Source organism: Pyxicephalus adspersus, chromosome 2 (genome assembly GCF_032062135.1).
Source record: "Pyxicephalus adspersus chromosome 2, UCB_Pads_2.0, whole genome shotgun sequence".
Taxonomy (NCBI): Eukaryota; Metazoa; Chordata; class Amphibia; order Anura; family Pyxicephalidae; genus Pyxicephalus; species Pyxicephalus adspersus.
The window spans coordinates 61,221,959-61,240,228 of record NC_092859.1 but is presented as its reverse complement, the minus strand read 5'-3'; positions in this window follow the sequence as shown (position 1 = coordinate 61,240,228).

Below are 18,270 nucleotides of genomic sequence, written 5' to 3'. Positions count from 1 at the left end.
TACATTCTGAGCGCTAATACCGAGTGTGGCTCAGGGGAAAAAAATCTGGTGAAAGCGGTAACCCCAAGCCACACTCAGGGTAGCCAAAAAAAATAAATAAATAAAGCCTTTCCTGGTCCCATCAGCCTCCTCCAGTGTCCTACCTCTGGCCTCTTCCTCAATCTGTCCCCTGGCGAGTGTGCTGACGTCCCCTGGGAGTTCCTGGTGACATCGGTGTTTGCGGGAGCGCCGCAGAAATTCAAATTATTTTGTATTGGACTCAATACAAAATAACTGTAATAAAATAAGTAATCATTACATTAAATATTTTATATATGCTACTGTACAGTTTTATTACAGGTTTGAGTATTTTTGCACCCTTTTTTTAACAGATTTTTTGTGTTTTTTTTTTAAGTTTATTATTGAATTTGTTAAATATTGGACATATTACAGCGACCTAAGAATTACAGGCCTACAATGTAAAATAAATTTTCATGAAAGACAATGTACTGCTTTGGACATATAAATCTGGTACACTGTGAACAGAGCTCACATCTGAAATAACCTGTGTGATTTCAAGGATCACCTTGAAAATTGTTAGTACCGTATTTTCCGGCGTACAAGACGACTTTTTAACCCCGAAAAATCTGTGCCAAAGTCGGGGGTCGTCTCATACGCCGGGTACTTACCAATCCCCTGAACGGGGAGAAGATCCGAGCTCGGGTTAGCCAGAGTCAGCCGGCAGAGAGCTTCGGGGAACGCTGTGAGCCATGCGGTATAGATTTACATGCTTGTTAAAGAATATTGTGATTTGCAAATCAGCCAATAGGTGGCGCTGTGTGACTATTTTACATAGAATGGTAGACAATTCAATTATTTAAAGTAACAATTTTCTTTGTTACTGTTTTTTTTTTAAATGGAACAAACGCTATATTTTAACTGGAAAAGCTGGGGGTCGTCTTATACCCCCAGTCGTCTTATACGCCGGAAAATACGGTAACTACTTTCAATTCTGAATATATGTCGAAGGGAAAGAGAAAGCAGGCTTTTTTTGGCAATATGTTTTAAAAGTGTAACTAATTTATTTATTTATAATATGATTTAATACTGTACCTTCATATGGCCTTTTGTTAAACAGTTTGTAAAAAAAACATTTGTTTTTCTACACGTCACCCTCACAACTCTCAGCGTTGCAAGGCAGCTTCTCTTTTTTATGGTGGGATTGTTCATTAAATTACTTAGGCACTCAAATTGCAGCTACATATCGCCAACTATATGCCCGTAACTTTCCCCTGCTTCTCCAGGAGATTTACAACTATCTGAACAAATGGAAGGGGCACTCTTTGTCTCTTATGGGACGTATTGCATCTGTGAAAACGATGCTCCTACCCAAGCTCCTTTAATTGAGACCCTCACGGTCCGGGTGCCTATTTTGACCCTGAAAAAGCTACAGGCTGGATTTCTGAATTTTATTTGGGCACATATAAGACATAGACTGTCCAAGACAGTGGTTTGTAAACCCAAGGATCTGGGAGGCATTGGGGCCCCGGACCTCATTAAATATTATATAGCAACTCATCTCCGATTCTTGCCCGCATGGACCGAATTATTCTCCTCCAGTATTTGCCGGGAGTTGGAAGAGGCCTAGCTTGCCCCTCTGCACCCCAATGTGATGCTATGGAGTTCTTCAATGCTATTGACAGATAGGGATTTACTTTCACAGATGGTGTTTATGAGAAATATGTGGAGAGCCTACAAAATTAAGTATGGCCTTTCCCTCCCGGCCTCGGTACTTACCTCCATTATACACACGCCCCTGATACCTGACAGTCTCACCAGATCTTTGTGGCAACCCTGGCGAGAGAGAGGGCTTTTTCATATCCAGGATATCTTGCATCCCGTAGAGCGGAGATTACTTACCTTCCCAGAATTACAAGAGAAATTTGACCTCCCTCCTTCTTTGCATACCTACAGATCAGGCATTAGGTCCTCTCTCTTCAGCAATCACCCAGATTTTCTCAAATGACTTCCTTTGAGAGGTTGTGTGCAGCTGGTCCTTACACCAAGGGCCTTATCTCCTCCATTTACCGTCTTTTCCATGTGTCAACCAGGGAGGCTGCTGGTAAATTTGCTTTTCCTACAGTAAATCGGCTCAGAAACCCCCTTTCCTTTTCCCCTCCTTCCCCATTTTAGATATGGGTGTGATGTCATGTTTTGTATACGGGAATCTCCTGGTTCGCCATGTTTATTACCTAGAACCACATTGTTTGATTCGTACTCCACTATTGTTATTTTTTTTTTTTTGTAGCTTTTTTATATATACATGTATGTGTATATATATATATATATATATATATATATATATATATATTTGTATGTTATTATATGGTTTTGCAATTATATTGATATTGCTCCTGTATACTATGTTAATATCTATGTTCTTTTTGTTTTGTCTCTTTTGTTGTATATGTAAAACTTTTCAAATAAAAACTCAGTTTCATAAAAAAAAAAATTTGTTTTTAAATATTCTTGCTCAGTGTGCACATTTATTGCTACCAGGTACTTTCAATAAGATACTTTTTTATTTCTTCCAATCCTAGCAGATTCCAGGCTTCCGCTCCTGGGGAAACTTTAGCCTTATAATATAGAAGAGTTATTACATTGTGAGCTCTTTTGAGAGACAGCTACTGACATGATTTTAAACTCTGTGCTTTGTAATATATCAATACCCAACAGTAGATGAAGTACCTGCATTAGTGTCTTTTGTAGCTTTTGTCTCTGGGTGGCTACAGTCATGTCTCCCTTGTACTATTTAATTTTATTTATAAAGCTCCAACATATTACACAAAGCTGTACATTAAATACTAAAATGTATCTATAAAAGATGCCATGGTTTGCTCCCAGGCTGGACTTTAAACATGCCTGATAATGTTTATCTATATTTATGGAGTCTGATGGGATTATTATTTTACAGAACAATACAAGAAATGCTTTCTTTCTGGTAAACTCACATGAAATCATAAAGACACTGCATTTATGGAAAGATTAGCACAGATTACACAGTGCAGATTTCTGTACTTAATGAAAATGTTCTAAGAATAAAAATGGCAAACTAATGTAACAACCAAAATGACTAATAAGCTGCAGTAAATTTTATTCATGGGTTTAGTTATCCTTTAAAATGACTGTCCAAACATAGTGGTGCTTTTGGTAACCTACGATTCTATGAGCCCAAATACATAGCAACTCCAATACGCAAAGCTCCTACACATCCTGGTTTTGTTAAAGCTTAGCTGCCCCTTTTTACCTTATGTACATTCATATTGGCCACTGGGGTAGTCCATCACAAGGCCTGGGTAATATAAAGGGGTGGAACATACAAGAAAGGAGGGGCCACCTTTGACAGTGCCAGAAAGAGCACTACACTCTCTTGAAGAACATGATTATGGTGATGAATAGTGTTGTTGTTCGAATTCGGGTCGTCCTTATGCTCGACCCGAATATGGCTGTTCCAATTCGGGTCGACCCGACCCGAATTTTGCTGCATTCGACAAACCCGAATTCGGATTTCCCAGAATGCACTGAAACAACTGGGCAGGGTGGGCAACTCCCCCCATGCCCTCCAATTACAGCACGTATGCCCCCTCCATCTTTGTTGTGGCAGACAGCCGATTGGCTGTCTGTCACTGCATACCACACAGGCAGCCATTGGCAGATAAGGCGAAGGCGTGCCTGCATTTCCCACTCCTGACAGAGATTTTGCTTATAGCAACACAACCTCCCTGTGCTGCTTGGCTTGCTTTCTTTGTCAAGTGAAAAAAAGTGCTTTACTTTGTTAGACTCTGTCACACTCACACTATTAGTCAGATAGATTGTTGGATTGTACTGTATTTGTGCAGTCCTGAAATCTACTGTACTCAGATAGGAAGAGTGTTTCACTGTTTGCTAGAAAGATAGCTAGATAGATAGATAGATAGAAAGCTAGAAGGCTAGAAGGCCACAAAGCTAGAAGGCTAGAAAGCTAGATAGGGGTCCCCTCGCTGACTGCGTGCACAGTATCACACTTGTACTGAGAGACAGACACAGACGCAGTGTATACTGCAGTATATAGTTTGTATACTGTGCTGCATATTACAAGCTCACCACTGAAGAAAAGTGCTGCATACAACACAGCGCACTTGCATTTTGTGTGTCAACCCCCCCCTCCCCCAATAAAATTTACCTATAAATATATCATATACATATATACCCATATATACACATCTATATACACACACACAAAGTTAATGCATTTAACCACCCAACAAAAGTTTGGGTTTAATGATTTTTGCAATTTCTTTTACCCCAAACCAAGGTCAGGTTTAACGGTCGGGTGGTTAATATATAATGTATTATTATTATTATAAAATGTATGGGCTGCCAACATACCAAAATGGATAAAAAAATGGGATAGTGCTATTTTTTTTCTAAATCGGTGTACCACAGTGCACAGTAGTGTGTTTTCATGCAGCACATCTGCCTTTGTATTCACTGACAATGATGGGCACATAAGAACACAAATGCACATAATATGCATTATCGTGCATTGCAGCAACAAGCATGTTCCTGCAATGCACAAGTGTGAATAGGCCCCAGGGTATCACCTGAAATACAACCACCACTATTTTTACAAGTACGTGTTCATAGGTTGCACAAGAGGTATTGGCAGGTGCAGGACTATGCCTGTTTCACAATTGGCTTTAATTTGGGTTTGGTTGAATATAAGTGTGTCCCGAAAATTATTTTTGTTGTGCAGCCAGCCTGAGCGTTTGTTTTTTTTTCCGTAGATTTTCACTAAACTCTATTTATTATGTTTGCCTGTTTCTGTTGATGGTTTTGAGACTTTTTTGTGGTAGATAACAGCTACAAAATTTAGGATTTTTATCCTTTTATATCAATCACTTGTTCAGTATTTTCAGTTGTAAGGTAATACATGTTTGGTAGATAATTTTCTGAGTATTCTATTTATCTGGTGTTCTGGCAGTCAAGGGGTCTTTTCCCTAGGGTCCATCATTGATAGGGCGTCGAGATACCTAAAATCAGTTGATTTGCTCAAAATTTATTGTCTAATTTACAAACCCTGTAAAATGTTACAATCATTAACAATAAAAAAAAACAAAAAGAAAGGGGCAGGGTTTTTTCTTTGTATTTCAATCTTTTTATTGAGTTTTTAACAATTTTCTTAGACAACATACTTTTTCAAACAAACAAGTAACAAACAATAAGGCACTCAATTCAATGTACTTCCTTGTATGTACCCTTAATGTACAACATTAAGACACTCAATTCAATGTACACCCTTGTCGGGTTATTAGAAAGTTACCAACTGTAAATCTTAGACAAGACATGTGTTGGGAGTGCACAACATAAAATGTAAAAAAACAGTAAAAAATCATGCATATTCCATTTCAAATGATGGGTTCAATATGACTGTTGGTGAGCCCTAATGGGGCTTGCCTTTGAAATGTCAATGCGGACAAATCTAGCAGGATGACTCCAGCTAGGGTTTGGATCCAAGGAACTGGAAGTAAAGATAACACCTCCTTGAACAGAAGGATCACACCATACCAGGTGTGAGGTATGGGGGTTGTACATGGAAGCATCTACTTCAAAGACTTCTCCAATCATCCTGCCTGGTGTATAAACATACCTGCTATCTGATGACCCCCAAAGGAGCCAGAGGACTTGCCCCCAATGCAACAGTGACACCTATTGGAGAATATCAGCGGGCACCTGTGAGCAGTGTATTTCCAGAAGTGGGAGGACACCCAAGTAAGGGGTGGATACATGGGTGTGGCTGGATATGGCCAGGGGTCCTAGGGATGTATAGGAAGGGACAACAGCGACAAATTGTTCTCTTATATACATCCTTTGCCTATTAGACCTCTCTTACTTACTCTCTCTCTCTCGAGCTAAGGTGCAGGATAAAGAGGACGGACTCTTTGCGTAACGTTTCATTTTACTTTGACTATGTAATTTTTATATGAACTTCCTTGAATGATTGTGGATTACTTGTTAAATCTTGTTCTATGTTAAGAAATATGTAGGTATCTAAGATCTGTGTGATTAGTAAGCAAATACAGACTTAATAAAAGATATTGTTTTCAATAAAGGGATAAGGGAAATAGGAATTATTTCGTCAACATGGAAAATTAGAGCCAAACAAAAACAATCTGTCATAAACTTAACAGAGATGAAATCAAAGGTGATCGGCTTCTGTTTGCCCTCAGTTAAGCAAAATCGGGCATGCATATGGACATATGTGTCCCAGAAGGCTGTGTTTTTTTTTTCTTCTTTTTATTTTAAAAAAGGCTGTTGCAGTTACAAAAAAAGAACAATATTTTTACTTTATATGAAAGAGTTGTCTACCTTTTAATGTAAAGTAAAAATTTTAATTTAGGTCTGCTTCAAATTAATGGCTTAAGGCTAAATACCTGAAAGGTGGCCAAAATGTCATAGGTGATGCTTTGACTAGCCAGGAATTACATTAGTTTCGGGAATTAGTGCCCTCAGCAGACAGAGAAAGCTATCATTGCCTGGATCATCTGTACTTGCTCATCTGCTAATCGCTTCCATGGTGCAGCAGTCCCTTGCTGATCAGACCTGGTGTTCTTACTCCTCTGCATGGAAGAAATGGCTGGATTTTGTGTCTACTCTGGGCATTTGTTCCCTTGTGGATTCAGCAGAGCTTGTTTTGGCATTTCTTTGTAAAATGTATAGCTATGGCTATACACATACTCCGTTATCAAAGCTGCTGGCGGGTGCTTCAATTTTGCAAAAGCTCCATAATTCATGGGCCATGTTCCTCATATTTTATTGTCAAACAGATTCTTTTGGGTATTATTACTACTAATACTAATAATAAACAGTTTTTTTAAAATTGGGATTGAAAATGATAAGGACAGTGACACAGGAGAAGGATAGGTCTCTGCCCAAAAGAGCTTACAATCTAAGAGGTGGGGGATGCAGCACACACTAGGAAAGGGGATATGGAATGGTGGGTAAGAAGCGAGGGTTTAGGAGACAGAAGTATATGGGTAGGCAAGTTTGAAAACATGGGTTTTGACTGCTCTTTTAACCGCCATTTTAGTTAGCGGCTTGCAAGTGCTCCAGGCCAATTTATTTTAGCAAATTTTGTTATTTCTTATTTGTGACATTTCCTTGCTCCTAATTATTCCCCGGTCACCTGTGTAATATAACAAAGTGGGGATAGCATCTTTTAGAATTTCATCAATGTGTGGAAACTTTGAAAACACATCTTATTTGGCACACATATATCTAGACTCTCAAAGATAACCTATTTGATTGGACTGAAATAAATGTATCTAGGGAGAATACTGCTTAAAAGGCCACTGCTGTAAGGTGTATTTATGTCCACTTGTCACTAGGGGGCAGTAAGAGACTATAGTTTCCCTACCAAGGGCAGTCAGCTGACTGCTGGATCCTCTGACAGGACAGAATGATCAAGGCAATCCAAGCATTCACAATACAGTAAACCCTGCTGGGGCTTATTTGCACTGCTTATCTCACACAAGATAACTTGGCTGGGCAGACAAAAGTTTAAATGAACAGAAGGTAAGAGCAAGCTAAATAAGATGTGGAAACCTATTCCAGAGAGTCAGGGCAGCTCTAGAAAAGCCTTGGAGTCGTGCGTATCACAAGGGTATGAGAGAGGATGTCTTTAGTAGGTCATTGGAGGAAAGAAGGGAGTGGCTATGGTTTTTTTTTTTTTTGATCAGGTCAGAAAGATAAGTGAGACAAGAACTGTGGAGGGATTTTGGGACAAAGCACAGGAGCTTGAATTTGATTCTAAGATGAAATGGAAGCCAGTGAAAAAAACTACAAAGAGAGGCAGCAGAAGAACAGTGGGAAGGATGGATAAGTCTGGCTGCAGCATTTAAAGTAGATTGTAAAGTTGGGTTGGTGGAATACCAGAGAAGAGTAGACCAGCTACAGTAGTCAAAACGAGAGATGATTAGAGCGTGTACAAGGAGTTTAGTGGTCTCTGGGAACAGGTAGGGGTGGATTTTGGAGATGTTCTGCAGGTGAAAGTGACAGGACCTGGAAATGTTCTGAATATGGGGGGTAAAAGAGAGGGCAGAATCAAAGGTGACACCAAGAAAACATGCCTGAAGGGAGGGGCAAATACCAGTGTTATTGACAGAAATATGTCAGGGGGGATTTGGAATTGAGGGGGGGGACAATAAGTTCAGTTTTTATCCAGGTTGAGATTCAGAAACCTGTCAGACATCCATAATGAGATAGTTGACAGGCAGAATGAAACCTTTCTCAGGACCAGGGTAGACAAGTAAGGGGTGTCATCATGTCATCAGCATACAGATGATACTGTAAAACAAAGGAGGATATGGGGCTTCCAAGTGAGGAGGTGTACAAGGACTGACCCTTGGGGAACACCACAAGGGAGGAGAGAAGGAGACAAGGAATTACCACTGAAAAAAATCTTGAAAGGAGCAGTCAGACAGATACCAAGCAATCCAATAGAGAGCAGAGTCACTGATACCAATGTAGTTCATGATTTGTCAAAAGCAGAGGAAATATATATTATCTCTTGGGCAAAGAAAGTAGTAATAGGGGGAAACAATGTTCTCTCCCTGTTCTTTGCTTACCTATTTCTTTTCCCATGTTGTCTGACATTTTTTCTGTATTTTACCAGGTATGTGTCTCTGTTTATTCTTATTTATGAATACTTTTTCTCTCACATTTTTCAGGCTTTTCACATTTCGGAGTTAGTGTCCTGGTCACATTTAGTACATTCTGGACTATTGTTTTAAGATGCATGGGTTTTGGGCTAAGCTATTCACATTTTGTTCAGGAGGACAAAGACTAATCAATTAGGAAGAGGCAGGTGGTTGACTTTGTATTGGACGGGTGGTTCTGCTTGCCCAGTGCCTTTAGTGCAGCAGTTCTTGCAAATTAGGAGGTCATCTATTTCTTTATTTTCCCATTCTGATGGTTCTCTTTTATTTGTTTTTCAGTTCAACTCTGTGTTTAAAAAGTGCTTATTGCAGGGGCGTGTCCAGCCTGCTTTCAAGATGGCTGCATAAATATCATGCTCTGTGCACCGAGAGGTAAGAGCTACATTATTCACTTCGCCACCTGATTTTGGAGGGATAAATATTCTGCTGTCATCTTCCATGTGCACCAGGAAAGCGACTAAAAAGAAAAAAGGGAAGATGAAACCGCGGAACTTATCCTACTTCTTCAGACCACAAGCTACACGTGGGTCCCAAGATGGTGCGGACTTTTCTTTACCAACGTCTCCTGGAGACAGAGCGACAGGGGGATCCCTGATGAGCTCTAGTCCAGGACCCTCAGGAAGATCTCCTATTAGTCTGGGTGAGTCATCTCCACATGCATCTTTGCCACAACCGTCACCCCAGCCCCCCCAGAGAGATAAGGTGAGGCGTCAAACAGGCTCTCGGAAAATCCCTATACATAAAAATAAATATATGCACCTATTGCAAAGGCAAGGAGTTTCAGTCGGAACACTGTTTATATAGAGGGCTATCAGGCAGGCTGGGTGGGGACTGGATGAACAGGTGCAGATAAATCAGCTGGAAAGGTTTGGCGATGCCTCTAACTCCGGAGCCTGGACAGAGCAGATAGAAGTAAGGTAAGGGGACCAACTGCTGCTGATCTGGCATATGTCTGGGGAACAACAAGTACCAGATCAGCTGTGCTGCAGATCTGTGACAGTACCCCCCTCCCCTCTTAGGGCCTCTCCTCGGAAGGGATCTTCCCGGTTTCTTGGGAAACCACCTATGAAAGTCCTTCACCAGCAGCGGGGAATAGAAGACTGGAGGGCACCCGCAACTTATAGGTCACTTGATTAATCTGCAATAAGACAGAGAAGGGTCCATTCAACAGGGAGCAAGTTTAGGAGATGGGACATGCAGAGGTGTACGCTTAGTGAACAACCAGACCTTATCCCCTGGTGCAAATCTAGGGGCAGGCCCCCTCTTTTTATCTGCCCACTTCTTGTAGCGAAGAGAGGATTTGTGCAATGCCCTCTGAGCATCTTCTCAGACTTTGTGGAAGCTGGCTCTGACTTCTGCGATGACCAGAACCTCTGAACCAGAAGGAATGAGAGGAGTTACTCTGGGGTGACACCCATAGGTCAGGAAGAAAGGGCTGAAACCAGTAGATTTGCTGACACGGCTATTATGAGCAAACTCAGCCCAAGGAAATAATTCACTCCAATTGTCCTGTCTGGCTAATACATAGAGACGGAGAAATTGTTCCAGACACTTATTGACTCTCAGTCTGACCATTGGACTGCGGATGGTAGGCAGAAGAGAAGTCCAGCTGAATCTCTAACAGATGACATTGGGCCCTCCAAAAACGAGATGTGAACTGAACTCCTCGATCCGAGACTATGCTGGAGGGCAGACCATGGAGGGGGAACACTTCCTGGAGGAAGATTTTAGCCAAACCTGGAGCTGAAGGCAGCCTTTTCAATGGAATGAAATGAGCCATTTTGGAAAAACAATTCACTACAATTTAAATAACTGTGCAACCATTAGATAAGGGTAGGTCTGTGATAAAGTCCATGGAAATATGGGTCCAAGGAGTCAGGTACAGGCAGAGGAAGAAGTGGACCAGATGGCAATCTTCTTGGAACTTTATTTTAAGCACATTTGGAGCAGGCTGCAATAAAATCTTTAGCATCTTAATGTAAGGTTGGCCACCAATACAGGCGTGAGATGAAGACAAAGGTTTTTCGCAAGCCCTTGGTGACCGGCAACCTTTGAAATATGGCCTCATGCAAGGATACCATGATGGAGAGACCTTTTTACAAATTGTTTCCCAGGAGGAATGTCTTTCAAGCGTACAGGAGCAGCCAAGTGAATTCTGGAAGGATCAATATGTGAAGGTTCTAGGTTCAGCATCTGCTTTAGTATTCTTCGTCCCAGAAGAAAAGGTAAGTGTGAAATCAAATCTAGAAGAAGAATAGGGCCCAGCGAGCTTGTCGTGGATTAAGTCTTTGGGCAGTTTGGAGGTACAGGAGGTTCTTGTAATAGGTGTAAATCGTAGCAGGGAAGAGTGCTCCCCAAGAAGATGATGCCATTCCTCCAATGCAAGCTTCACAGCCAATAGTTCTCAATCCCCATAGTGTAATTCCTTACAGCCGTCAAAAACTTTCTCGCGAAGAAGCCACAGGAACGCAATTTGCCAGAGGTGCTATGCCGGGAGAGAACAACTCCTACCCCCACAGCAGAGGCATCACGCTCAAGAATGAATGGCTTACTTGGGTCAGGGTGCAATATAACAGGAGCTGATGTGAAGGCCTGCTTCAAGACCTCGAAGGCCTGGAGAGCCTCCTTAGGCCACACCTTGCAGTTGGCCCCTTTATTGGTGAGGGCTGTGATGGGAGCCACAATGGAAGATTAATGAACTGCTGACAGTAATTGGCGAAGCCAAGAAATCTTTGAATTACTTTTAGCACTTGTGGTAATGGCCACTTCAGAACAGTGGAAACTTTTCCAGGATACATATGTAATCCCTGATTGGAGACAATGTAACCTAGAAAAGGCACTTAAGGGAGTTCAAAGAGACATTTATTCAATTTGGCATAAAACCATTCTCTCTAAGGTGTAGAAGTACAGTCCTTACATGTTTCCTGTGCGTCGGAAGATCCCTGGAAATAATTAACATGTCATCCAGGTATACTACTACACAAGTGTAAAGGAGGACACCGAAAATGTCAATAACAAAGCTCTGAAATACTTCAGGGGCATTACAAAACCCAAAGGGAATGACAAGATACTCATAATGACCATCACGAGTATTAAAAGCGGTCTTTTACTCATCCCCTTCTTTGATTCGGACGAGGTTGTAGGCTCCATGCAGATCTAGCTTAGTGAAAACAGTGACGCCCTGGATAAGATCAAACAATTCTGAAATCAGGGGCAAAGGATTTCGATTTTTGATTGTTATTTTATTATTTTGTTCAGTACCCTGTAATCTATAAGGAGATAAGGAGACCATAGAAACTGTGCAAGTGGAACCAGCAGATAAGGGGACCATAGAAACCTCCCCAAGAAAACTAATGAGAGAGAAATATGCAGCAGCAGCAAAACAAGTAAAACAATAACTCAATTGTCTCCAGGCAAATTAAAGAAAAGACCAGCCCAGAATTGGATGACCGGTGACGCAAGGAACTGAAGGAAAAAATATAGACTTTTAGGTTAAAGTTTTCAGGAACAGTCCCAACCTCTATTGCCATATCTGTTGTGAGTTTCCCACGCGTGAATAAAACCTTGATTCTTTTACTATACCTCAGAAGTTATCATGAATAATTGTCAACTTACCATTGACAAGAGCTTCTACAGCCTATAAATACATTTAAAAAGACATGTCAAGACTCTCCCAGCTCTGCACAACACTGTACAAGTACAAAAAAAAAAACAAAAAAGGAAGTCTTTTTTCTGTTGCTGGCAAGTAGTTTTGGTCGAATAGCTCACACCATTTTATGGGCCGGCTAAGGGAACATGCCGGATTTTACACGGTCTCCGAGCAGAGCCAGAAAGGGACATGAAGGGGTTCCTCTGGTCCAAAAATTAGCCACCAGGTTTCACCACTCCGGTACAAGCCATACACAGGCTTCAGAGTCCAGGCAGAGGTCTCTGAGGGGGGTCTTTCAGTCCAAAAATTAGCCAGCTACACAGCTCTGTTATACGTTACAATTGACAGATGGCAGCAGCAGGAGGAGGAGGTGGTGGGCACTGAGACGGAGCAGGGACCGCACTTGTAACTGGCATCTAGAGTTGGAAACTGGGCAGGCGGCATCAGTTACAGCATGAGGAGGAGGCGGTGGGCCCTGAGAAGGAGCAAGGACGGCATTAGAGGTTGAGGCCATCACCCATATGGACAGTGTCGAAGCTGTAGCTATTGGAGACATGAATGGATCAACGAGATTCCAATCCATACCTACTATGGAGCGAAACCACATGAAATGGAACAGGCTTGGCGGAATCAGCAGGGAAAGAAGACCCTGTTGAGCCTGAGTCTAGTCTGGCATCTAGAGCTGGGAACTAGGCAGTGGGCAGGCAGCAGCAGTAATAGCATGAGGAGGAGGCGGCAGGCCCTGAGACGTAGTGTGGATGGCTGTGTTACTGCTCCTGCTCTTACTGCTGCCGCCTGCCCACTGCCCAGTACCCAGCTCTAGATGCTAGACTAGACTCAAGCTCAACAGGGTCTTTTTGCCCCATTGATTGCGCCAAGCCCGTTCCCTTTCATGTCGTTTTGCTACATAGTAGGTAGGGACAGATTGGAATCTCGTTCTTTCATTCATGTCTCCAATAGCTACAGCTTCTACACTGTCCATATAGGTGATGGCCTCAACCTCTAATGCCGTCCTTGCTCTGTCTCAGAGCCCACCGCCTCCTCCTCATGCTGGTATTGCTGCTGCCTGCCCAGTACCCAGCTCTAAATGCCAGTTACCAATGCTGTCCACGCTCCGTCTCAAAGCCTTTTCCTGCTCTTTCTGCTGCACGGCCCAGGCTTGACTGAACCGATTCGAGTGGGTGGCATTTTTAATCCTGGAGCGCAGGTCGAAGCGTAAGTGGAAGTGCACGTCAATCACATCCAATTGGTGCAAATATGCCAGTGTGGTGCTGTAGAAATTCCCTTCTATGATGTCTCAGCGCACATCAGGAATGGGGTACTCTAGCACTTCACCAGCTTTAAATCCCACAGACATGGACGTGTTGCAAATCAACAGACATTTTTGGCTCAGCACCTCAGTGAGCCGAATAAACAGGTGGTCCATGTTGGTTTTGTACATTTGCAGTGACTGATTGCTCATCATGATACCTGCTATCATCCTATATACACGAGGTGATGATGACAACGTCGGGCTAAGGTCCATGTTGGAAGTTGGCCAGCACGTTCTCTATGTACTCCAAAGAAACACCGGTCAGGAAATAGAACCGTACAAGTTGGTGGTCAGTTCTGTAATGACGCACTTGGCGGTAAATTATGGCATTGTGCATTTCAGCCAGAGATCTCCCAACGTGATGTTTGCAAATGACATCACCTTCCTTTTTCTCTTCAGCTGCTTCTCAGTCCCAAAGTAATCATTCTGCAGTATTTTCACAAGATCCTCGTAGATGGATCTTTGAATGGAGTCTCCCAGGACGGCCACATACTTTTTGTGTACAAGTCTCTGGACGTCTGCTGAGCTCAATAACTTCATGGCTCAATGTGGTCATCCAGGACCTCTCGGTTCCCATTAAATATACCAGTTTTTTACATCTCATCCCCCCAACATATACAGAGGGACTGCTGTCCCACGTCCCAGTTCCGGGGTAACATACACAGAAATTCAGTACGATAAAGTGTGGTACCGATGGATAAAGCAGAAGATGTGGCCTTCTACATTCAATCACGAATTTCAGATTACACACTTCGGGTTGTCATTAAAGATGCACAACACCCAGCTTTAGATGCCAGTTACTAATGCCTTCCACATTCCGTCTCAGGGCCTGCTCGAGTAAAAGCACATGAAAGGAAACGGGGGTTGGTGGAATCAGTGGGGAAAGAAAATCCTATTCAGCTTGAGTCTAGCCTGGCATCTGGAGCTGGGTATTGGACAGTGGGCAGGCAGCAGCATTAAAAGCAAGAAGAGTGGGCGGTGGGCCCTGAGTAGTGTGGATAACATTGTTTACTGACATCTAGAGCTTGGTACTGGGAGGAGGAGGCATTGGGCCCTGAGATGGAGCAAGGAGTGCATTACAACAGAAGGCCATCACCTGTACGGACAATGTAGAAGCAGTAGCTATTAGAGACATGAATGGATGAGCGAGATTCCAATCTGTCCTTACCTACTATGAAGCGAAACCACATGAAAGGGATTAGGCTTGGAGGAATCAGCGGGGAAAGAAGACCCTGTTGAGCTGGAGTCTAGTCTGGCATCTAGAGGTGGGTACTGGGAGGAGGATGAGGAGCTGGGCCCTGACACGCAGCAAGGAGGGCATTACAATTGAAGGCCCTCACCTATGTGGACAGTGTGGAACCAGTAGCTATTGGAGACATGAATGGATGAGCGAGATTCAAATCTGTCCCTACCTACTATGTAGCGAAACCACATGAAAGGGATTGGGCTTGGAGGAATCAGCGGGGAAAGAAGACCCTATTGAGCTGGAGTCTAGTCTGATATCTAGAGGTGGGTACTGGGAGGAGGAGGCGGTGGGCCCTGAGACAGAGCATGGAGGGCATTACAATATAAAGCCATCACCTATGTTGACAGTGTAGAAGCTGTAGCTACTAGAGACATTGCTTTGTAGGGCACTAACTTTTCCTATCTGCTAGCTGTAACTTTATAAAATGCAGCATGGACAGCCTTGTTAACATAAAGACATTTGTTTTACATAAAGACATACATTTTTATGGGTTTTAGGATACATATCCAAAAGCGATCAGAATTAATTATCTGTATTGTTTGTATAATATTACATCAATTTTTATGGCTTTAGGGATATATAGCAAAGTAGGATCAGAACTAAAGATCTGTATTTTCTGTAGAGAAATATAGATTTTTTTTATGGTCTTTTGGATCGATACAAAGTGCTATCATAAATAAATATCTAGATTTTTGAAAGAGAAATATAAACATTTTTATGGCTTTGGAGATATATAAAAGTGGGATCAGAATAAAATATCTCTATTTTTTGGAGAGAAATACTGAATTTTTTATGGGTTTTAGGAAAGATACGAAATGCTATCATAATAAAATATCTGTATTTTTTTTACAGGAATACAGACATTTTTAGTTTTTTTGTAATAGATTGCAAGAGGTATCCTAAATGATACCTCTTGTAAAATATCACAAAAAAAACTGAAAAAACTCTATATTTATTGATAAAAAATACAGATATTTCATTATGATAGCACCTAGTATCCATCCAAAAACCCATAAAATTTTCTTTTGTTTATTTTTATAGATAGCAAGTTGCTATGCATTCTTTATTTCTGTAAAAAAATCAGAGAATAAATTCTGATACCACTTGCCATATATGAAAATAAACAGAAAAATTTATGTATTTCTGAAAAAAAATAGAGATAATTAATTCTGATAACAGTTGCTACGTATGAAAATAAACAGAAAAGTTTCTGTATTTCTGTAAAAAAAACAAAGAGATAATTAATTCTGATACCACTTGCTACCTATCAAAATAAACAGAAAAGTTTCTGTATTTCTGTACAAAAAATACAAAGAATTAATTCTGATACCACTTGCTACCTATGAAAATAAACAGAAACATTTTTTTATTTCAGTAAAAAAAATACAGAGAATTATTTCTAATACCACTTGCTACCTATCAAAATAAACAGAAAAATTTCTGTATTTCTGTAAAAAAATACAGAGAATTAATTCTGATAACACTTGCTACCTACGAAAATAAACAGAAAAATTTCTGTATTTCTGTAAAAAAAATAGAGAATTAATTCTGATCCTACTTGCTACCTATCAAAATAAACAGAAAATTTGCTGTATTTCTGTAAAAAAAATACAGATAATTATTTCTGATTTCACTTGCTACCTATCAAAATAAACAGAAAAATGTCTTCATTTCTGTAAAAGAATACAGAGATTTAATTCTGATCCTACTTGCTACCTATCAAAATAAACAGAAAAAATTCTGTATTTCTGTAAAAAAAATACAGATAAATATTTCTGATACCACTTGCTACCTATCAAAATAAACAGAAACATTTCTTTATTTCTGTAAAAAAAATACAGAGAATTAATTCTGTTAACACTTGTTACCTATGAAAAGAAACAGAAAAATTTCTGTATTTCTGTAAAAAAAATACAGAGATTTAATTCTGATCCTACTTGTTACCCATCAAAATAAACAGAAAATTTTCAGTATTTCTGTAAAAAAAATACAGACAATTATTTCTGATACAACTTGCCAGCTATCAAAATAAACAGAAAAATTTCTGTAATACTGTGAAAAAATACAGCGATTTAATTCTGATCCTACTTGCTATCTATCAAAAAAGCAAGAAAAACTCTAAATTTCTGAAAAAAAATTCAGATATTCATTTTTGATAGCACTTGCTATCTATCCAAAAGGACAGAAAAATGTATGTATTTCTCTACTAAAAATACAAAATTTTAATTATGAATCACACAGCTCCATTACAAGTGATATAGGCCTCAAAGTAGATAAAGGCAGAGGGCCCTGAGGGGGGTGCTCGGTAAAAAAAAATTAGCCAGTTACACAGCTTCATTGCAAGTTATAGACCTCAGAGACAGAGTAGATGTAGAGGGCTACTAGGGTGAGGAGCAGAAGGAGATGCCGAAAGGCTGTGAACGTGCTCTTCCCATCAACATGTCCGTGCAGCAGTTGACGACTAATCAGTACACTTTGCAGAGGGGGTGTTGAAGTCATTGCCAATCCAAGCCTTATTCATTTTAATAAAAGTGATTGGGTCGACATTTTAGGGATCCCTGCTGCTGCTGCTGGCAGCTGGAAAGGCTGAGCACAAGTCCCTTACAAGCACTTCTTGGTAGTGCTGCATTTTAGATCAAAGTATTGGGGCAAGATCAGTTGTTGTATCTCAGGCTTGTAACATGGATCCAGTAATGTAGCAATCCAATAGTGGTTGGTTTTTGTTTTTATGTGTTCTATGCGTTGATCTAAAGCTATGCACTCCTGCATGAAGGCTGTCATGTGGCCTGGTCTTGCCATCCACAGAACATGCCGCCTAGTGTTTGGGTGGATGGATGCCACCAGTGAAACACTCTACCTATCTGAGTACAGTAGATTTCAGGACTGCACCAATACAGTACAATCCAACAATATATCTGACTAATAGTGTGAGTGTGACACAGTCTAAAAAAAAAAGCACATTTTTCACATTGACAAAGCAAGCCAAGCAGCACAGAAAGGTTCTGATGCTATCAGCAAATCTCAGTCAGGAGTGGTAAATGCAGGCACCCCCTGGTCTTAAAGCCAGGCCAATGGCTGCCTGTGTGGAATGCAGTGACAGACAGCCAATCGGCTGCCTGCACAACAAACATGGAGGGGGACATCCTTGCTCTAATTGGAGGGCCCTAGGCATCATGGGGGAGGTCCCTAAGGCATTGTGGGAGGGTCAAATTTGGGGATTCGAATATATATATATATATATATATATACCTAAAAAGGGGGGGCTGTCTTATTTGATGGCCCTGCCTTATCATCGGGGAAACACGGTAGTGAAATTTGAATCATTTAT